Source organism: Muntiacus reevesi, chromosome 12 (genome assembly GCF_963930625.1).
Source record: "Muntiacus reevesi chromosome 12, mMunRee1.1, whole genome shotgun sequence".
Taxonomy (NCBI): domain Eukaryota; kingdom Metazoa; phylum Chordata; class Mammalia; order Artiodactyla; family Cervidae; genus Muntiacus; species Muntiacus reevesi.
In genome coordinates, this window is record NC_089260.1 from 36,055,346 (window position 1) to 36,078,773 (window position 23,428).

The window sequence follows — 23,428 nt, forward strand, 5'->3', positions numbered from 1 at the left end:
TGCCAAATAGGACCTGAAGTCCCCATCAACACAATCCACCTTTAACATCCTTCACTCTTTGCACAGGAGTCAAGGTTGGTCCCTTTTTTGCCTTCACATGTTGCCCTCCACAAATTCACTTAAAACTAATTTGTGTTTACACGAACATCAAGGGGTAAGCAGACTGAGCTCTCTTGGGTGGATCAACCGGCAGCCCCACCCCATGTGACAGTCCCGGGTCATGCATACCATCTAGGCATTCCTGGCACCTCAAATCAAGCATATCAAATCATCAGAGTGTTTCATCAACTGATTGGGTAGCAGAGGGTGATTTCAGGAGCCAGGGCGCCAGAAAAAGGGATCAAAGTTAGCTTAGCATGTCCCCGCGAACTTCCAAAAGCAACACTGCCTTTCCTCTGCACAACGTCCACTTTCATAGCGCTGGGGCCGCCTTCAATCCTGGGCTCGCTGCAAAGTTCAGGGGGATGTCCAGGTTTGTTTGCTTTTGAAAGAGAGTGTAAAATTCCTTCATTTCTTTAGTGACAGTCACACTGCTTACAAGCTGGCTGATAGATACAGAATTCATTGAATGTGAAACGGGCCTCTGTGAGTCCAGAGTAGGGAAGGAAAACCACAGAGTGATTCAGCACCCTGAAGGCTCTCTATTCACAGCTGGGGGAGAGAAAGGAGCCTGCTGCAAATCCAGGAGGGGCCACCTCTTGTCCCATGACCAGGCAGAGGGAAACAAAAACAGCTAAACTGGGAGTTCCGTGACATTTATACTCCTTATTAATATCTATGATGCAAAAATTCCACCTGGAATTTAGAAGCTGTGTCCTGGCAAAAGATGCAAAATTTCAGTGCATTGGTTCAGGGTACGGAATTTGCAGTCAAACATTCATACTCCAGCTGCCTCTGTCACTTTGTTGTATGACCTTGGGAAAATTACTTAAATTTGGTTTCCTCGTCTATAAAAGGAGGATAAAATATCCATCATACAGCGTTGTGAGTGTGTGTATTAGTTGCTTAGTCATGTCCAACTCTTTGTGATCGCCAGGCTCCTCTGTCCATGGAATTTACTAGGCAAGAATACTGGAATAGGTTGCCACGCCCTTCTCCAATTATACAGGAGAGGATAAAATGAAATATTGTATGTAAAATGCTCAGAGTGGTATCTGACACAGAATACATGCTGCACAAATATAAATATTGTTACCATTTAGATCAATAGATCCGAGTATGGGGAAGAGACGGTGAAGGAAGAAAGGAGATTTGTATACGACTGTGGTTCCCTTTAAAGATTTTCCCCTAGATATATTATCTTGAGGGGTCAGTAAATTCAACCTGTCCTAAAAGCACATTTAGAATTCCTTTGCATTCCTATCTACAGGATGAAATCTGACATTTACGTTTACTTTATCAATTTAAATTTGCAGGAACTTTTATCTAAAATTCCTGTGAATTTTACCCAGAAGCAGGCCACATTGTCCCCAGATAATGCTTTAGGATGGCCTCCTGGAAGAAGAAAGACCATCACAGGGATTACTGACAGAGAAGTTAGTTGTCTTTCTCACTTAGTTATCATTTTTTCCTTCAACAAATGGTATAACTCCCTAGGAAAGCAGCCACATACAAATATTAAGTAACATTGGTAAAGCCACGTGTTTAACTAAATATAGAAAAATCCCATTCTCAACTTCTTAAATGTAATAAACTCTAATTTGATTTGACCTTGGTTTCATCTCTGGCTTAAGGAGAATATTTCTGTCTGCTCACCAGAAAGATTTACCTTTAGATTAAAAAGAGTCAGCAATTTTATTGTGATAAATATCCAGTTATACTAAGTAGCACAGACAATTGTCCTACAACAGCTTCCTTAAGTGAGGACAAGGAAATATTTGATAATCATATATAATGTTTTATTTTTGGATCAAAGATTCAAATTTTATCCTGGATACAAAACTTTTTAATTTCAGAAACAAATAAGACTTGAGCAGAAAAGAAAAAAAGAAAAAACACATAAACTTCAGAAGCAACTTAGTTAAAAATCCCTTGTCTTTATTTACAGTTCTTTTAAGATAATTTGCCACTTGTTCACACTTAAAAAACAAGAAGTAGCTTTACTAGTGCTCTCTTTGATCTTAGAATACCTGTTAGTAGCTTTGTCTTTCTCAGTGTCTCCTCTGCTTTCCCAATTTTCTGGTTCCCCATTCTATTTTAAAAGAGTAGGAGAGGTTTTAAAACAAACCAAAACCAAGTAGTACCTCTTGGGAGCAGAGAGCATATTTTATTTTCTAATAAAATCTTTTTCTACCTCACTGCAGGTAGCTGTCAACTTTAATATAATATATGTCTGTGCATTTCTGTAAAGGGTTTGAAGATCACATTGTGAAGATGGAAACTCAGATTCATGTGCTGTAAAGGTGGACAGTGGCCCTGACGGATGTCTGCTAATCCTTCTCCCCGGAACCTGCAAATGTTTCCTTACCTGGTTTAAGGAATTCTGCAGCTATGATCAAATTGAGGGCTTTGAGCTGGATAGATTATTCTGAATGATCCAGACAGACCCACTGTAACCACAAGGGGCCTGAGGAGAAGACAGGATGTCAGAAAGGAGAGGAGGGGCTTCTCTGGTGACTCAGGGTAAAGATTGCCTGCCAACGCAGGAGTCACAGGTTTGATCGCTGGTTTGGGAAGATCCCACATGCCTCAGAGCAACAAAGCCTGGGCACCACAACCACGGAGCCTGCGCTGTAGAGTCTGTGCTCCGCAGGAAGAGAAATCACTGCAGAGAAAAGCCCGTGCGCTGTCAGGAAACTAACCCCCGCTCATCGCAACTAGAGAAAAGCCTGTGCAGCAACGAAGACCCAGCATAGCCAACAATAAATAAATAAATAAAATTTATTTATAATAAAAGAAAAAACCCGAAAGGACCGGCAGCACCACATTCTAGCTTTGAAGACAGGGGAAAGGGCTTCTAGAAGCTGGAATAGGACACTGATTCTGCCCTGGTACCTCCAGAAGGAGTGTGGTCCAGCAGACCCGTGTTAGACTTCTGACCTGCAGGACTGTACCCTAATATACTTGTCGCGTTGAAGCTGTTACATGTGTAGGAATTTGTTATAGGAGCTGTAGCAAATTAATACACGTGTTATATGGGGGAATGTGGATCCCAAGGGAATAAAATATAAAGTTCCTTAATTATGGTTCCCACTTTTGCTGCCACTGTCAGGAGCTAAACAGTGCTGACCTGGTAAGAATCTCCCCAGGTTCCCAGGTCCCATGACGGGAGGTGGTAGGATGCATGTCCTGGACGGGACCCAGTCAGCTGTCCCCCTTCACCCTAGGGCTTCAAGAAGTCAAGCCACGTGTTGCCAAATCCACCCCCAGTGCTCCCTACCCTTTCCTGCCCACTGCCACCCAATCCGGCCATCTTCAGACCACAGGCAATTCTTTAAAAAAAAAAAAAAAATCTTATTTATTTGGCTGCTCCAGGTCTTAGCTGTGGCACACCAGATCTTTAATCTTCCTTGCAGTGTGTAGGATCTTCAGTTGTGGCATAAGAGATCTAGTTCCACTTCCAGGGATGGAACCCAGGCCCCCTGCATTGGGAGCACAGAGTCCTGGCCACTGGAGCACCAGGGAAATCCCAGGCCACAGGCAATTCTGATCGTTAACCTGCCAGGGGGTGGGTATGATAACAGGAGACTGTCCCCCTCTCCTACCCTAGCCAAGCAGTGCTCTGATTCGCTGTCACCCAACTGCACACGGCTTCCGGCCAAGCAGTACTCAGCTAATTGTCCAGCCAACCTGCCCTTGCTCCATGCTCACCTTTGAGAGGGAGAGTGAGGCAGGACAAGAAGTTGAGACCCGCCCTGGGTATTTTCCTTCAGTGGGCCAACAAGCTGGAGATGAGGGTGGCCGGCAAGATGCTGGCAACAGGGGGGGAGGTGCCCAGGCAAGACCAAAGCCCTGCCCATTTAGGGTTCTTAAACAAAGGCACATCCTTGTTTCCACTCTCACCCTGAATTTCTGCTCAAGGAGTAATAAGAAGTGATCTAAAGGACCCAGTTTAGAAAGTCTAGGGGAAAAAGCATAATTCACTTGTGGTTTGGAGTTGCCCCAATCTGCTTCAAATCTGACAAACATAATAACTAATATGGCCTTCATCACTTTAAATATAGAGATGAATTTGATAACTTTTTATAAAGACAAGGTGTTAGGGTGGATATGCCAAATGTTTTCTTCTGTGAACCAATTCATACTGATATCAAACCCTTTTCCCCTTGAATTTAATGATCTAAAATGCCACTCTCCTATTGACCTAAGATCTCTCTTTGTGTTGTTGGGTTGCTGACCTTGGCACTAAAGCTTTCATCCTTTTGTACTATGCAGAGTGACATTATTCTATACTTTAGGACTCTAGATTTTTTTTTAAATTTTTATTTATTTATTTGTCTCCGTCAGGTCTTAGTTGCACCACTTGGGATCTTCATGCGTGCCAGATCTTTCAGTGTGGTGCCGGCCTCTTTAGTTGTGGTGCACAGGCTCCAGAGCTCAGAGGCTTCAGTAGTTGCAGCAAGGGGGCTCAGGATTCCTTAAATTTTATTTTCAGGAACTCAGATTTTTTTTTTCCAATTGGGCAAAGGGAAGATTCCACATATTGAGACAAAACTTGGTTTTAATGAAAGATGGAAGAAGAAAATGGAAAGAGTCCTGATTTTATCATCGGACAACCTCAGTTCTTCTCTGAGTTTGGCAACTTCTTAGATAAACACTGGCCAGACCATTTAACCTTTCTCAGGTTCCATCCCCATCCATAAACTAAAATATTCATAGCACCTATCTCTTGGAATTATTCTAAGGAATAAATGAGGTACTCTATGTGAAATGCTTAACATAATGCCTTAAACACAGGATGTACTCAATAAATACTGTTGCTGCTTATTCACTAAGTCATGTCTGACTCTTTTGCAACCCCATGGACTGCAGCCCACCAAGCTCCTCTGTCCATGGGATTTACCAGGCAAGATACTGGAGTGGATTGCCATTTCTTTCTCCAGGAGATATTTCTGACCCAGGGATCCAACCTGCCTCTCTTGTATTGGCAGTCAGATTCTTTAGCACTGAGCCACCAGGGAAGCCCTAATAATGAACATTAGCAATTCTTTTATTTTATTTTTATCCTTATCATCTTTGTTTGATTTTCTCACTGGGTTGTTTGGAAGCCAAATGAGGTCACTGCCTCTAAGCATTTATTGAGTTGTTGCTATGTGCCAAGGATTACAATGGGTGCAGAATATAAATGTGAGGTCCTTCAAAGAACTTACACAGGAAGGCACTGGTTTGATAAAATAAAGCTCTACAACACTAAAGCAGATATAAAGTACAACTCTATAGCTCTACAGCAATAAGAAATTATTAATAGAACTAACCTCCTATTAATTCATCAAGCATAACTCACTTAACTATAGTAAGCATCTTCCCAGATTACCTCATAAGAAGATCCTATTTAAAAACTGGAAACCTGAAATAAACTATTGCAATATCAGCTATGTGATCTTAAAGAATTATTATGACCTCTCAGTTTTTCTTGAAAATCATTGATTATTTACCTCTATTCTTGTTACGAAGTAATTAAACATTTTTCTTTTTATTTTTTTATTGAAGGATAATTGCTTTACAGAATTTTGTTGTTTTCTGTCAAACCTCAGCATGAATCAATCATGGGCATACAAATATCCGCTTCCTTTTGAACCATCTCCTTAATTTCACACAGTTTCCCCAGCACCATTTACTAAAGAGTCTGTCTTTGCCCCATTGTATATTCTCACCTCCTTTTTCAAAAACAGGGTACCCAGAAGTGCATGGGTTTACTTCTGGGCTTTCTATCTGTTCCATTGGTCTGTATTTCTCCTTTTGTGCCAGTACCATACTGTCTTGATGACTGTAGCTTTGTAGTATAATCTGGAGCCAGGAAGGTTGGTTCCTCCAGCTCCATTCCTCTTTCTCAAGACTGCTTTGGCTAGTCAGAGTCTTTTATGTTTCCATATGAATTGTGAAACTTTTTGTTCTAGTTCTGTGAAAAATGCCATTGGTAATTTGATAGGGATCATATTGAATCGGTAGATTGCATTTGGTAATATCGTCATTTCCACAATATTGATTTTTCCTATCCAGGAACATGGAATATCTCTCCATCTGTTTATGTTATCTTTGATTATTTTTCATCAGTGTCTTATAGTTTTCTGTGGACAGTTCTTTTGCCTCCTTAGGTAAGTTTATTACTAGATATTTAATTCTTTTTGTTGCAATGGTGAATGGGATTGATTCCTTAATTTCTCTTTCTGATTTTTTCATTGTTAGTATAGAGAAATGCAAGTGATTTCTGTGTGTTGATTTTGTATCCTGCAACTTTGCTAAATTCACTAATTAGCTCTAGCAATTCTCTGATACTATCTTTAGGGTTTTCTATAGTATCATGTCATCTACAAACAGTAGGACTTTACTTCTTCTTTTCTGATCTGGATTTCTTTTATTTTTTCTTCTTCTCTGATTGCTGTAGCTAGAACTTCCAGAATTATGTTGAGTAATAGTGGTGAAAGTGGACACCCTTGTCTTGTTCCTGATCTTAGGGGGAATGCTTTCAGTTTCTCACCATTGAGAATAATGTTTGCTATAGGCTTATCATATATGGCCTTTACTATGTTGAGGTAGTTTCCTTCGATGCCCGATTTTTGAAGAGTTTTAATCATAAATAGGTGCTGAATTTTGTCAAAGACTTTTTTTGCATCTATTGATATGGTTTTTATCTTGCAACTTGTTAATGTGGTGTATCACATTGATTGATTTGCATATATTGAAGAATCCTTGCATTCCTGGAATAAACCCAACTTGATCATGGTGTATGAGCTTTTTGATGTGTTGCTGAATTCTGTTTGCTAAAATTTTGTTGAGGATTTTTACTTCTATGTTCATCATTGGTATTAGCTTGTATTTTTCCTTTTCTGTGTTGTCTTTGTCTGGTTTTGGTGTCAGGGTGATGGTGGCCTTGTAGAATGAGTTTGGAAGTGTTCCTTCCTCTGTAATTTTTTGAAAGAGTTTTAGAAGGCTAGGCATTAGCTCTTCTCTAAATATTTGATATAATTCTCCTGTGAAGTCATCTGGTCCTGCACTTTGTTTTTTGGGAGATTTTTGGTCACAGCTTCAATTTCAGTGCTTGTAATTGGGTTGTTCATAATTTCTATTTCTTCCTGGTTCAGTCTTGGAAGATCAAACTTTTCTAAGAATCCTGTCCATTTCTTCCAGGTTATCCATTTTATTGCCATATAGTTGTTCATAATGGTCTCTTATAATTCTTTGTATTTCTGCAATGTCTGTTGTAACTTCTCCTTTTTCATTTCTAATTTTGTTGATTTGATTCTTCTCTCTTTTTTCTTGATGAGTCTGGCTAAAGGTTTGTTAATTTTGTTTATCTTCTCAAAGAACCAGCTTTTAGTTTTAATAATCTTTACTATTATTTCTTTCATTTCTTTTTCAATTATTTCTGTTCAGATCTTTATGATTTTTTTCCTTCTACTAATTTTGGGGGGTTTTTTTTGGTTCTTCTTTTTCCAGTTGTTTTAGGTGTAAAGTTAGGTTGTCTATTCGATGTTTTTCTTGTTTCTTGAGCTAGAATTGTATTGCTATAAACTTCCTTCTTAGAACTGCTTTCACTGCATCCCATACATTTTGAGTTGTCATGTTTTCATTGTCATTTGTTTCCAGAAATTTTTTTATTTCCCTTTTAATTTCTTAAGTAACGTGTTGGTTATTTAGAAATGTGTTGTTTAATCTCCACATGCTTGTGTTTCTTACAGGTTTTTTCTTGTAATTGGTATCTAGTCTCATACTGTTGTGGTCAGAAAAGATGCTTGATATGATTTCAATTTTCTTAAATTTACTGAGGTTTGATTTGTGACCCAAGATGTGGTCTATCCTGGAGAATGTTTCATGTGCACTTGAGAAGAAGGTGTATTCTTCTGCATTTGGATGGAATGTCCTGAAGAGATCAATGTGATCCATCTCATCTAATGTATTGTTTAAGACTTGTGTTTCCTTATTAATTTTCTGTTTTGATGATCTGTCCATTGGTGTAAGTGGGATGTTAAAGTCTTCTACTATCATTGTGTTACTGTCAATTTCTCCTTTTATGTCTGTCAGTGTTTGTCTTATGTATTGAGGTGCTGCTATGTTGGGTGCATAGATATTTACAATTATTATGTCTTCCTCTTGGATTGATCCCTTGATCATTATTTAGTGTCCTTCCTTATCTCTTCTAATCTTCTTTATTTTAAGGTCTATTTTGTCTGATATGAAGATTGCTATCCAGGTTTCTTTTGCTTCCCATTTTCATGGAATATATTTTTCCATCTTCTCACTTTCAGTCTATACATGTCTTTATATCTGAAGTGGGTTTCTTGTAGACCGCATGTATATGGGTCTTGTTTTTATATCCATTCAGCCAGTCTGTGTCTTTTGGTTGGAGCATTTAACCATTTACATTTAAAGTAATTATGATATATATGTTCCTATTGCCATTTTCTTAATTGTTTGGGATTGATTTTGTAGATATTTTTTCTTCTCTTTGATTTCTTGACTATATAAGTCTCTTTAACATTTGTTGTAAAGCTGGTTTGATGGTACTGAATTCTCTTAAATTTTGCTTGTCTGAAAAGCTTTTTATTTCTCCATCAATTTTGAATGAGATCTCTGCCAGATACAGCAATCTTGGTTGCTTTTAAATATATCCTGCCATTCCCTTCTGGCCTGCAGAGTTTCTGCTGAAAGATCGGCTGTGAGGCATATGGGGTTTCCCTTGTATGTTACTTGTTGCTTCTCCCTTGCTGCTTTTAATATTCTTTCTTTGTGTTTAGTCTTTGTTAGTTTGATTAGTATGTATCTTGGAATGTTTTTCCTTGGGTTTATCCTGTATGGGACTCTTTGTGCCTCTTGGACTTCATTGATTACTTCCTTTTCCATATTGGGTAAATTTTCAACTATAATTTCTTCAAAAATTTTCTCATATCCTTTCCTCCTCTCTTCTTCTTCTGGGACCCCTATAATTCGAATGTTGGTGCATTTGATATTATTCCAGAGGTCTCTGAGACTATCCTCAGTACTTTTCCTTCTTTTTACTTTATTCTGCTCTTCAGAAGTTATTCCCACCATTTTATCTTCCAGCTCACTGATTCGTTCTTCTGCTTCAGATATTCTGCTATTGATTCCTTCTAGAGTATTTTTAATTTCAGTAATTGTGTTGTTTGTCTCTGTATATTTATTCTTTAATTCTTTTAGGTCTTCATTAATTGATTTTTACATTTAATCCATTTTGTTTTCAAGGTTTTAATCATTTTTACTATCATTATCCTGAATTCTTTTTCACGTAGTATGCCTACATCTTCCTCATTTGTTTGGACTTCTGTGATTCTAGTTTGTTCTTTCATTTGTGTCAACAAGACTGGGCACTGACTGTGGCTCAGATCATGAAATCTTTATTGCTAAATTCAGACTTAAATTGAAGAAAATAGGGAAAACTACCAGACCATTTAGGTATGACCTAAATCAAATCCCTTACAACAGTGGAAGTGACAAATAAATTCAAGGGATTAGGTCTGATAGACAGAGTGCCTGAAGAACTATGAACAGAGGTTCCTGACATTGTATAGGAGACAGGAATCAAGACCATACCCAAGAAAAAGAAATGCAAAAAGGCAAAACATTGTCTGAGGAGGCCTTACAGATAGCTGAGAAAAGAAGAGAAGCAAAAGGCAAAGGAGAAAAGGAAAGGTATACCCATTTGAATGCAGAGTTCCAAAGGATAACAAGGAGAGATAAGAAAGCCTTCGTCAGTAATCAGTGCAAAGAAATAGAGGAATACAATAGAATAGGAAAGACTAGAGATCTCTTCAAGGAAATTAGAGATACAAAGGGAACGTTTCATGCAAAGATGGGCACAATGAAGGATAGAAATGGTGTGGACCTAACAGAAGCAGAGATATTAAGAAGAGGTAGCAAGAATACCCAGAAGAACTACACAGAAAAGATCTTCATGACCCATATTACCATGATGGTGTGATCACTCACCTAGAGCCAGACATCCTGGAATGTGAAGTCAAGTGGGCCTTAGGAAGCATCACTACGAACAAAACTAGTGGAGGTGATGGAATGCTGGTTGAGCTATTTCAAATCCTAAAAGATGATGCTGTGAGAGTGCTACACTCAATATGCCAGCAAATCTGGAAAATTTAGCAGTGGCCACAGGATTGCAAAAGGTCAGCTTTCATTCCAATCCTCAAAAGAGGCAATGCCAAAGACTGTTCAAACTACCACGCAGTTGCACTCATCTCACACGCTAGCAAAGTAATGCTCAAAATTCTCCAACTCAGGCTTCAACAGTACATGAACTGAGAACTTCCAGATGTTCAAGCTGGATTTAGAAAAGGCAAAGGAACGAGAGATCAAATTGTCAACATCCGTTGGATCATAGAAAAAATAAGAGAGTTCCAGAAAAACATCTATTTCTGCTTTATTGACTATGCCAAACCCTTTGACTGTGTGGATCACAACAAACTATGGAAAATTCTTCAAGAGATGGGAATACCAGGCCACCTGACCTGCCTCCTGAGAAATCTGTATGCATATCAAGAAGCAACAGTTAGAACTGGATGTGTTACAACAGACTGGTTCCAAATTGGGAAAGGAGTACATCAAGGCTGTATACTGTCACCCTGCTTCTTTAACTTATATGCAGAGTACATCATGCAAAATGCTGGGCTGGATGAAGCACATGCTGGAATCAAGATTGCAGGGAGAAATATCAATAATGTCAGATATGCAGATGACATCACCCTTATGACAGAAAGTGTAGAAGAACTGAAGAGACTCTTGATGAAAGTGAAGGAGGAGAGTGAAAGAGTTGGTTTAAAACTCAATATTCAGAAAACTAAGATCATGGTATCTGGTCCCATCACTTCATGGCAAATAGATGGGGAAACAATGGAAATAGTGGAAGACTTTATTTTTGGTGAGTTCAAAAATCACTACAGATGGTGACTGCAGCCATGAAATTAAAAAATATTTGCTCCTTGGAAGAAAAGTTATAACCAACCTAGACAGCATAATAAAAAGGAGAGACATTACTTTGCCAACAAAGGTCTGTCTAGTCAAAACTAAAGTTTTTTGAGTAGTCATGTATGGATGTGAGAGTTGGGCCATAAAGAAAGCTGAGCACTGAAGAACTGATGCTTTTGAACTTCGGTGTTGGAGAAGACTCTTGAGAGTCCTTTGGACTGCGAGGAGATTCAACCAGTCTATCCAAAAGAAAATCAGTCTTAAATATTCATTGGAAGAACTGATGCTGAAGCTGAAACTCCAATGCTTTGGCCACCTGATGCTAGGAACTGACTCACTAGAAAAGACCCTGATGCTGGGAAAGATTGAAGGTGGGAGAATAAGGGGATGACAGAGAATGAGATGGTTGGATGGCATCACTGACTCGATGGACATGAGTTTGAATAAGCTCTAGGAATTGTTGATGAACAGGGAAGCCTGGCGTGCTGCAGTCCATGGGGTTGCAAAGAGTCGGACATGACTGAGCAACTGAACTGACCTGAACTCTATGTCTTTTCTTTATTCTTTTTAACTTATTGTGTTTGAGGTCTCCTTTTCCCAGGCTTCAAGGTTGAATTCTCTCTTTCTTTTGGTTTCTGCCCTCCTAAGGTTGGTCCAGTGGATTATGTAAGCCTTGTATAGGGTGAGATTTTTGCTTGGTTTTTGTTTGTTTGTTTTTCCTCTAATAGGCAAGGCTGAGTGAGGTGGTAATCCTGTCTCCTGATGATTGTGTTTGTATTTTTGTTTTGTTTGTTGTTTAGATGATGTGTCATGCACAGGGTGCTACTGGTAGTTGGATAATGCTGTTTTTGTATTCAACTGGTTTCCTTTGTGTAAGTTCTCACTATTCGATCCTCCCTAGGGTTAGTTCTCTGGTAGTTTAAGATCTTGGAGTCAGTGCTCCCACTGCAAAGGCTCAGGGCTTGATCTCTGGTCAGGAACAAAGTTGCCACAAGTGGTTTGTTATGACATTAAGTGAGATTAAAACAAGTATCCCAAAATGAGAAACCAAAGATGAACCCCAGACAAATAGCAGTTACAAAATCAGGCAAATAATAATTAAAATAATGAAATATACACCTATATATGTACACCCATGAGCAAAGTCAAAACAGTCCAACAACAATGAAGTACAACAGATTGACCTGGCTTACAAAGGAAACCAAAAATTATATCTGCCAGAACAAAACTACCTAAGCACAAACTGGAAAACAAAACTAAAGCAAGGTGCCAACTGGGGAATAAAGCAATGAAAACAAAGTTAACAAATGTGTTGACAGTAAAGGAAAGAAAGAAAAGAAAGAAAGAATAGATATACAAAGTTAAATAGAGGTAGGTGAAGAAGATTTATATACATTGAAGATTAACTGCAAGGGGAAAAGAACAGTAGGAAAGGCAAGCAAAGGGATTAACGTAGAAAAACTCTAATAGGTTTAAGAAAGTTAAAATCATAGAAAAGAGAAAAGAAAACTTTTTTAAAAAAGGAAAAAGACAGAACAAAGGAAAACTCCTCAGAACTGCAAAAGCCCACTGTAGAGGCAGAGGTTTATAACAACAATAAAAAATGTGACTAAGGAAAAGAAAAAAAAGCTCAAAAGTTTAATTAGATTTCATAATGTCAGTAAAATTGACAATTACAACCAGGGTGGGGGGGGTGCAAAAAAAGAAAAAAATCAAAAAGAATCTACAGAACGAGTCAAAAACATAAGAATAATAAATGTTTCTCTTGAGTCACAGCTGTCAGAGTCCTTTCCCTCGCTGGGAGTCACAGTCCACCTCACCTCCCTAGGATGCTCTCCAACACTGTGCTGATCTCTGGACCTGCTGAGGGGTAGATCAGATTCTAGTCTGGTCCTACTCCTGTGTGTTCTTGCCTCCAGTGTCCACAGCTATCAGAACTAGTGCCTTTTCTTTTTTAGGGAGCGCTCAGTGACATGTTATGTATTCCATGGACACAGAGTCTGCCTAGTTGATCGTGTGGATTTAATCTGCAGCTTGCACAGCTGGTGGGGAAGTTTTGAGTCTTCTTTCTTAGCCACACTGCCCCTGGGTTTCAACTGTGGTTTTATTTCCACCTCTGCATGTGAGTCATCCACTGGGGTTTGCTCCTGAGGCTGCCCTGGAGGGCTTGGGTTTGCCCCTGTGAGGGCCAGTGTGGAGGCGGTGCAGCTGCTTGGGCCGCAGGGGTTCTGGCAGCGCCAGGTACTCGGGGGAGGTAGCAGCTAGGGCAGCAGGAAATATAGCGCTCTAGAAGGGGATGGCGACCAGTATTGGCCAATACGCTCCAGTATTCTTGCCTGGAGAATCCCCCTGACAGAGAAGCCTGGCAGGCCACAGTCTACAGGGTCGCCAAGAGTCAGACACTACTGAAGCAACCCTGCATGCATAGACGGAAGACTTCTTTTGCCTGTGGCAGCTCTGCCCCAGTGAGAGTTGAGCATGAAGGTGGTGCAGCTGCTTGGCTTGCGGGGACCCCAGCGGCATCAAGTGTGCAGGGACATGGACTGACTCCACCACAGGAGTTCTGGCCCTGTCAGAGCTTTTTTCCAGCCTCTTGTAGCTGGCCATCAGAAGGCTTCTTTGGCCAGTCTCTCTCCCTAGCTCCACCTGTTCAGGCACTTAGAGGGCTCCCTTGCCTGGGCTCCTACTCTGTAGTTCAGCATGTCAGGCATTAGATGGGTCAGTCTCTCTGTTGTTCAGCTGCCAATGCTGGCGTGTTGAGGGGAGAGTCTATGATGATGGCTCTACCCTCTATGTGCGACTCAGCAGTATCACTTTACTTCCATGGCTTACAGGCTTTCCTCCACAGGCATTTCCCACCACAATCTCCTTTCTCACATCCTCTCGATCTGTCTCTCCAGGGTCAACAGCAGCCCTTGTCCTGGGATTGCTCCACAGTCCCTAAACTCCAGCTCCCAGCCACTACACCTTCCATGGGACCTGCGTCCCCATCCAGGGTATGTATGGCTGCAGCAAGGACTGTCTGATTCGCAGGCTGCCACAGATCTGCTGTTTCACTCACAGCCTTAAATGTGTCTCCTCTGACTCAGACAATTGCCCCTATGTGGGAATCGGACCCCTGCTTCAGTTCCCCCACCGGCTGAGGGCAAGTCCAGTCCTACTAACACTCTTTTTTTCACCCCTAGTTCCTACATCCTACCGAGTTTTGCATGAGTTTATATATTCTTTTCCACTGGTCAGGTACTCCTGACTGCTCTCAGCTGGTGTTCTGCATGGACTTCTGTGTCTGCAGGTGTATTCCTGATGTATCCATGGAGAGAGATGTACTCCACGTCCATCTACTCCTCCGCCGTCTTGTTCCCCTTACAATTTTTGAGTTAAACACAAAACCAGTATTTTCTATTAGGTACCGCAAAAGAATCAGCAGAAATATAAGATATGACAAAGTTATAGCCTATTTAGCAAGATAACATGTAAGCACATTAAACAACTAGACGACTCAGAAAAGTGTATAATTGGTGTCATCTATGTGGAAAGTCAGAAAGAGGAGGTATCAGTGGATAGAAATGTGTTGCTAACCCTTGGTCCGTGGTTCCAAAATTACAGCAAAACATGTAAAACAAGAACCACAATAATTATGGTTGAAGATAGGACACAGAGAATTATTTACCATGCTCATTCTAGAAACCACCTAGCAAATGAATTTGAAAAACTTTACTTGACCTTTGCTCTCCAACCAAGCATTCTTCCTACTTCTCTTTTTTTTTTTTTCATTGACAAATCTTTCTTAGAAAAATAACTTATGGGAATTCCCTGGCAGTCCAGTGGTTCAGACTCAGCATTTTCACTGCTGGAGACTGGAGTTCAATTCCTGGTCAGAGAACTAAGATCCCATAAGTAGCAAGGCACAGCCAAAAAAAAAAAAAAATAACTTAGGCTCATCATACAAAATTCAGAAAACTCAAAAAGTATAAAAACTTAATCGTACAGAGATAAGTACTAGTAACAGTTTGTCTTTTTTCTAGGAATTTCTTTTAATAAGACCACATTTCTAAGTGAGATATCAACTGAAATTACCTTGAACTTTGAGATAATAGGATAAGGTTCTTTCCATATCTCGATGGAGTTGCAATTCATTTTTTAGGATTACTTTAAATTCCCAGGGGTTTACATAATCATTTCTGGCTCCTACTTCTGATTCCTCTGAATTTAATCACAAATTTACCTTCTCAAGCTGTTCTTTTTCTCTGTTCCCCACTAGTCTACAGGTGGAATTCCATCTCTTTCGTTCAGATTTTTTTCCCCTGAAACTGTCATAAAAGACATTTTTTTCTATATTTAGCAAATTTTCTGAATGTCTGGGGAAACAGTAGGGACCTATATTAAATATATGAGACAAAAGTGAATATTAATATCCCTTTTCTAAAATCTTTTGTCACCTCATCAAGAATTTCTTACTGACTACCTCTCTCTGTGGGATCCAGCCTTCTATCCTTAATGGTATTTTGAATTGATTTATCAAGTGACCCCAAGAGTACACTGGAATTTTGACTGGAGTTATAATAGGCACTTACATTCACTTGAGGAAAATTGATATATATAAAATGTTCAACATCTTAGGTCTTACTGCTGATTCAGTCCTTCTTTTTAGTCACCCTGAGTTCCCACTGCAAAGTGGATTGTTTTTTAATCAAGTGATGTGTGTGTGTTAGTCATTGAGTCATATCCAACTCTTTGCGACCCCACTCACTGTAACCCACAGGCTCCTCTTTCCTTGGAATTCTCCAAGCAAGAACGCTGGAGTGGGTTGCCATTTCTTCTCCAAATTAACTGAAGGCCATATATAGTTACTTTGTAGTTAATCACCTTGTGCACTATTGTATTAGCCTTGTTTCCTTTTTTTTTAGTTTAATTTTTTCCCCCCAGTTTGTATCTTGAGGCACTGTGGGTACAAGGTAATATAACTTACAAATAGTGAATATGTTTTGCTGACTTATTTTTGATTGCTATTCCTCTTTCTTTCCCTTGCATTTGTACATTGGATCAGAAGTTTCAAATCAATGTGAATTAACGGCAATAATAATAGGCATCTTTGTCTTGTATCCAAATTTGTAAAAGGCTAGTATTATATACTAGCTGCCTCCAAGAGCTTACCCACATTTACTCAGGGACTCCCTTCGTCAGATGCCTACCTCTACTTTCCAACTAGAAATACACATCTTAAATTCCACTGTACGTGTCCAGTGATCTCTTTAAAGGCTCTAATAACCTTTGGCCTCTTTGCAGTATTTGACACCACTGACAGCTCTTCCTTTCTTCACATTCTCTCCTCCATGGGCATCCATGATATACATCATCATGATTTTATTCTTTTCTCTCTTTCTTCACACACTCATGTGTTTCCTTTTTTTTCTCCTTTTCCCTTCCTTCCCTTCTTTCAACAAACATTTCTTTCCTCTTTTCTCCTTCTCTCAAAAGTCTTTACATTCAGTAACAGCTCTTTCTCACACATATAAATCTCCAGCTTTTTACCTCTCACCTGAATTTGAATCCTGCCTGTAACTCTGTCTGTTCTCTGAACATCCCTACTTCTGTTCTCCACTGGAAATACTCATTGTGTGTCCAAAATTGCACTCTTCAGGACTTTGCTGTTGTTTCCGTGGTTAAGATTCCATGCTTCCTATGCAAGGGGCATGAGTTTGATCACTGGTCAGGGAACTAAGATTGCATATGCCATGGGGCATGACAAAAAACCCCACAAAATTACACTCCTCATTGTTCCTCAAGTCAGCTTCATCTTCTCTCATTTCCCACACATACAACTCCAAGCCTTGGCACATGCTGCTTTCTCTATGTAAAACACCTTCCTCCCTTTTATTTACCCAATTTTTTCTCATCCTAAAATGTCCAGGGTCCTCCTCCCTCCCTCACATGGCCTCCTTTCTGCGTTTCCCTAGCGCTGGCCTGTCCTACTTGTACTGGTCATGGACACCAGTAGGCAAACATACAGCCTGAATTCAAAGCCAGATCTGTTTGATTCCAGAACCAGTGCTTCTAACTACTGGGTCTTGTCCATTGATGTGTTTTAATACTCGACTAAAACAATCTCCTGAAAAGTATAAGTGAATCTCAGTTGAAGAAATGCCTTTGACCAAAAGCTTAGTACAGTAGAGGAAATGGATAAAACCTATGACGTGTGCTTGATTTTGATAAATGGCTTTGCAGGACAATTATATTATTGAAGCTCCAGACACTCTGCTCCACATAAGCTTTCCACAGACTCATAACATTTTACCAGGTAGGAATGGAAGGCAGAATGACTAGTGCTATTTATGGGAACCTGTTCTGGGCAGTCCTGATTCTTTGCTCATGTACCTCCCTCCACGGATCAGCCTGTCCTGGTCCCTTTAACTTGGATAATTCCTCCTCATTGCTTAAGTGTCTTTTAGAAAAGCTTTGATCTTCCCCCCTTGACCCTCCCACAACCACAACTGATTGGCCTAAAATAGAGTTTCTCAACCCTAGCACTATTGACATTTTGTACTGGATGGTTCTTTGTTGCAGGAGGCTGTCCTATACATTGTTGGGATATTCAACAGCAACCCTGGCCTCCATCCACTAGATACCAATAACATTCTCTCCACCCCACTCGTCATGACAAAGTTACACATCTCCAGACATTGCCAAATATCCCTTGAGAGGCAAAACCACCTACAGTTGAGAATCATCAATCTAGAGGTAGGATATGACCCAAGTGAGCTGATTTGAGTTCTATCCTGGGATTTTTTAAATTAGAATTGAAAAAGAGGAACCAGTCCTTTCTGAGTCAGACCCTGAGCTGACATGAGGCTTAGAATTGATGGAGGAGCTGATTCTTGATTTGTGAGGAGAGCTGATCTGCAGTAAATGAGGAAAGCACCTACATGTGGACCAAGAAGAGCAAGGTTCCTGGGTACAATCAAGTGCCTGGGTCTGGTTGGTGCTGAGTCCTTGCCGTGACCCTTCTCAGTGGTTCATTATTCCAGTTGCTTTTCCTTAAGCCAATAAATATTAGCAGTTTCACCTAATCAATTTTTCAGTTGGGTTTATGACTCTTGTCACCATGAACTAACCTTACAACACTCTTCTCCTGCTCATTCAATGGCATGTGCTATATTTGCTCATCTGCATCTGTAACTAGACTATAAGCTCCTTGAGAACAGGAATTTTTCCTTCACTGTTATGTCCTCAGCAGCTAATGTGCAACTTAGCACACAGTAGATGAGCAAGAACTATTTATGGAGTAGATTTAATTAATTAAGGGATGGATGATTGAATGAATGAAGTAAGATGTGTTATGCTCCAGCCTACCCCTTACGTGTTCACTGCTTCACATACTTAAGCACTTCCAGAGGCCTCTTTGGGTAGGAGTCAAATGTGGGCACCCTGCAGAATCCTCCTTTCTGAACACTGTTTAGGAACGGCGGTGTTTAAAAAAATCACAAGGACTGGTTACTGTGGCCTCAAGGGCAATGCATGACTAGATAAATTCCTCTGGCAGGAATGAGATAGGATGGAGCCAAGTCCACTGGGGAAGAATCTGTGATGCAAGAAGCAACACATGACAGGAGACAGTTCTCTGGCAGCGTGGCTCGAGATCTCCCTAGGCAGCCAGGAAAGAATCCCGGTCATTATCAGAATCTAGTGTAACTGTAAAATATGACCTAATTAAGAGGTGTGTCAGCAACAGATGGAGAGTATGTCTTCATGCTTCCCTCAGAGCAATAAAAAAAGTGATGGCAATCACACTCTAACGCAGGGGTGAAAGTAGCAACCACCTCATAAAGTTGTTTTAAATTCATTAATACAGTCTTTGCACTGAGAACTATCCCTGAAAAATAGCAAATGCCTGGCCAGTGACAGCTATTGATATTATTGATTTCTCATTTGGGAAATCTTTTTTCTTCTTTACAGATGAAACCCTCTCCACATAGAGACATGAAGTCTTAGAAAATTATCTTTTTTTCTTAAGCTTTCAATTTACTTAAACGTTATTTTTCAGGTTTTTTTTTTTTTTTAATCTTCATACTTCCAATTATTGCAGTCTAAGGAGTGAAAGGAGTTACTCAAAACTTTTGTTATAAATAAATCTTAAAGAAGTTAATTCATAGAAGTAAAAGATTTTTCAAAAATAAATTATTCCTGGGAATTCCCTGATGGTCTACTTTCCAATGCATGGGACACAGGTTTGATCCATGGTCCAGGGAGAACCCATGTGCCAAGGGGCAACTAAGCTCATGAGCCACAACCACTGAGCCTGTGAGCAGCAACTACATGGCCTACATGCCATGTGCATGCATGTGCAACAGGAGAAGTCCACAATGAGAAGTTTCTGCACTGCAGCGGGAGTATACCTCCACTAGCCCCAACTAGAGCAAGCCTGCAAACAACAATGAAGACCCAGTGCAGTCAAAACTAAAATAAATAATGAATTATCCCTCATCAAATATTTGTTCTATACTACTATGTGTCAGGCACAACACAAGTTCACTGTCATTGTAGAGCTTATGGATTAGCAGCTGAGAAGACATTGAACACTTATGCAAATATAACTAGGACAAGGCTGAGAAAGTGCAAACTGTTACATAAGGGTTTAGAGAGTTCACAAAGCCTTTTCAGGGGATAGAATTTTATGTTAAGACCAAAAGAATAAGGTAACTATGTTAAAGTTATAGTCAGGAGAGGTCTGGAGAATTGTGGGGGATGACAGAAGAAGGAAAGCAGCAGGGAGCCTGAGAATTAAGCTAATGCATTCCAGGCAAAATCCCAAGGTAAGAAGGTGACTTCTCATCACAAAGAACCAAGAGGCCAATTTCTGAAATGGAAAAGACTGAGGAAAAGAAGGACACACAACAATCCTCCACAATGAGGCAGAAGGAAAATCACACAGAGCCTGGGAAGCCTTCATCCTCAAATCAATGGGAAACCATTGAAGAGTAGAAGGGAAAGTGACACAGTCAGATGTGCTTTATGGGAGAGTTAAGAGATTGTCACAGAATCCAGTTGAAAGATGATGCTATCTCAGTCTTGGTGTGATGACAGTGACAATTTAGAAAAGTAAATGGATTAGAGAAGTGTGTAAGAGATAGAATAGAAAGGAATTGGTGATTAATTAATGGGGAGAAGGAGGCATGGTGAGGAAGATATAATTAAAGTATAGATCAAGGAAGACTCCTAAGTTACTGGCTAAAGCAACTGAGTAGATGGTGATGGCCTTTGCTAAGTTAGAGAACACTTGAGAAGATAAAAATTTGGGAGTAGGAAGGTGAGTCCTGTTTTAGAAAACATTAAGATTTACATGCCTATTATGAAACATTCTGTGGCATACCTAGCTGAACACTCGAAAGACAGATATGATGTTCTGGGGAAGATATTTTGCTGGAGAAGTGAATTTGATAGTCACCAGCATGACATGGTAATGGGAGTCTCAAGAGTAAGTGAGACTCCCCAAGGAGAGTTGATAGAGTGACAAGAGTTGAGGAGCTCAGCAAGGAGCCCTTAGGAACTTTGATGTGGAATGAACAGTAGAGGAGAAATAGTCAACAGGCAAGCAGAAGGAACAACCAAGGTAGACAGCAGGATATACCATCACAAAACCAGGGAAAGAGAAGTTGTCACCAAGCGGTTATCAGCTGCATCAAACACCAATAGGAAGTTGAAATTCAAATCTAGATTTAAGATTACAGTGGATTTAGTGGAATGGAAGTCTTTGCTGGTCTTCAGAAGAATGTTCTCAGATAAGTGAAGGCAACATTTTCTCAGGTAGACCAGTTGTTTTTGCAGCAGGCCATGTTTTATTCCTTTAGTGGATGAAAAAGTCAGTGTGGCTGCTAGGACTACAAGAAACCTATTCACCTGAAAAAAAAAAAAAGTTACATAAGTGGAAATAGGAGCATATGGACAATCTATGTGGCATTATAATTTATTTGGCACTACAGCCAAATTCTATACATTTATTATTATACTACTTGTATAATAGTATATACAAATTCCTGTGGATTAAACTTTGGAAATAAAAATAGCGTTCTCGGAGGAAAAGGAAATTTGAAGGCTAACTTGGGAGGTTAGGAGTGAAGAAGAGGACAAAATAGGACCCTAGGAAAAGACTTTGTTGGAACACTTTTGGTGTAAAGGATAGAGAGTCAAAGCAATGGCACATGGGAAGTGCGGACAGCGTGAGGAGTGAAAATATTTAAATGCTGACGAGAAAAAACTGCAGTGAGGGCGAGGTTAGAGCCACAAGGAGAGCAGAAGGCACAGAGAATGAGAAGTTCCAACAGGGAGTAGGATGCTTCAGACTCAGAGAAGAGGTCCAGGGAGAAGGGGAAGGCAGTGTCGCCATGGAGATTCGGAGACAGGAAGTTGGCAGTGGTCCAGCTGGCTCCCTCTAGTTTCTTCATGAGGTTGCAGACAAGGTCACCAGTGAGAATAGGACGGGACAGCAGGTAATCAGGAAGTAAAGAGAGTAGGAAAGGGCTGGAATACATTCCAAAGAGCTTTTTATTTTTATTTTTTCAACAGAGTGGTAACATTTATTAGGAAGGAGGGATTCAATTAGACTTCCACATCACACATAAGAAACATACTGCAACCATTGTTTCTAAAGAGGAAGGAAGGGAGGCAGAGCACCCTGAATCCCAGGAGACAGGCAGCTTCAGCTGGACAAGGAGGGGAGTATGGGCTGAGGGTGGATTAGGCTTCTGCTCACCACTCCCGCAAGGTGAACTTTAGTGACTCCTACACCTCCTGGCCCCACAGAGCCTGCAGCCCAGTAGAAAGCTGTGTTCTCTAGCAAACACTTGCGTTATGGCTGGTGGCAAGGAGGAAAAAGGTCTTTTGCTTTCTTTTGCTGCTCCTCTGGGGTTTTTTTTTTTGTTTGTTTGTTTTTTTTGCCTTTACTGATACGGTTGCTGGAGGGACCGGGAAGGCAGCAGCTGTGGTTGGGCTGACTTCAGATAATTCAAGTGCTAGGGGAGTGGGATCAGAGGGAGTGTGAGGGGGTGCAGCCACTACCAGGAGCTGGTGGGGTGCCCAGTCCAATGCGTTTTCACTCTTAGAGGCTGGAGAAGTGGCAGGGAGTCCAGGGAGCCGTAAGACTGATGTTCTGTACCATCTTGTTGGGTGCCTGCTGGGCGCTGTATTCTGGGTTTGGCTCACTGAAGTTAGGAACCTCAGAATAAACCAAACAGAATTCCCCAATCTTCTGAAGATCACACCCATGGCCAGTGCACAATGGCACACAACCTTTGAACACCAAACAACTTTTAGTGAGCTGGATAGTGTCACCAGGCTGGATCAGGTTGCCCACATCATCCCAGACAGAGATAGTGATGCTGCCAGTTTTGTCTGCCACTTTGCAGGCCCACACTTCATGCCCATTCTTTGTCTTGGTCACTCAGCCTGTCTCCAGCACAATGAAATGAGGTTCAAGTTCTTGAGTTTAGGCTTGATATACTTCACGAAGGTCTGTCTCCATCATCATACTGCCCACAGCACCAGTAAGACTGCTGGACAGTGCTTGCCACTGAGCCGCTTGCAAACCAGAGAGCTTTTTATTAAAGTAAGCGTGGTTTGGTTGGGGAGCTTGTAGTCTTGACTATTCCTACACTTTGCAATGAAGTCATAAATATTTGGGACTCTTGACATGGTTTGCATTATACTCTAGAGATCGAGTAAGAAAATTATATTAGTCTTAGAAAAATGAATGATTGCAATAGAATATAAAAAACATGAGTTACTATTAAGATATCTTTTATTCATTATATATATGATTAAGTTTTAACACTTGGTGCTATATTTTTAATTTTTTAAATTCATTTCTATTGGAATATAGTCGCTTTAAAATGTGTTAGTTTCTGCTGTACGGCAAAGTGAATCAACTATACGTATACATATATTCCCTCTTTGGGGATTAGAGAGTGCTGAAGAGAGCTTCCTCAGCTATACAGGAGGTTCTCATTAGTTATCTGTTTGAAGCTGTATTTTTAAAACTTCACATAAACTTGCCACAGCTTCATGTTGCACAAGTTTTTTTCATCAAAGTGAATTTAAGTGGATTATGCCCTCTCCTTTTGCAAGATTTTTGTTAACTGTTTTGCCATTTTCAACCCCTTCTCATCGCTGCACTGATCTATGTTGTTGTTCAGTGGCTAAATAGCATCTGAGTCTTTGTGACCCGATGGACTGCAGCCTACCAAGCTCCACTGTCCTTGGGGTTTCCCAGGCAAGGAATACTGGAGTGCATTGCCATTTCTTCCTCCAGGGGATCGAATCCTCATCTCTTGAGTCTCCTGCATTG

General features: G+C 40.4%; 1 pseudogene; it reads right to left on the bottom strand.

The window, feature by feature from the left end:
- Positions 1-21,934: 21,934 nt before the first annotated feature.
- LOC136144721 (SOSS complex subunit B1-like) overlaps positions 21,935-23,428 on the bottom strand; it is a 68,415-nt pseudogene continuing 66,921 nt past the window's right edge.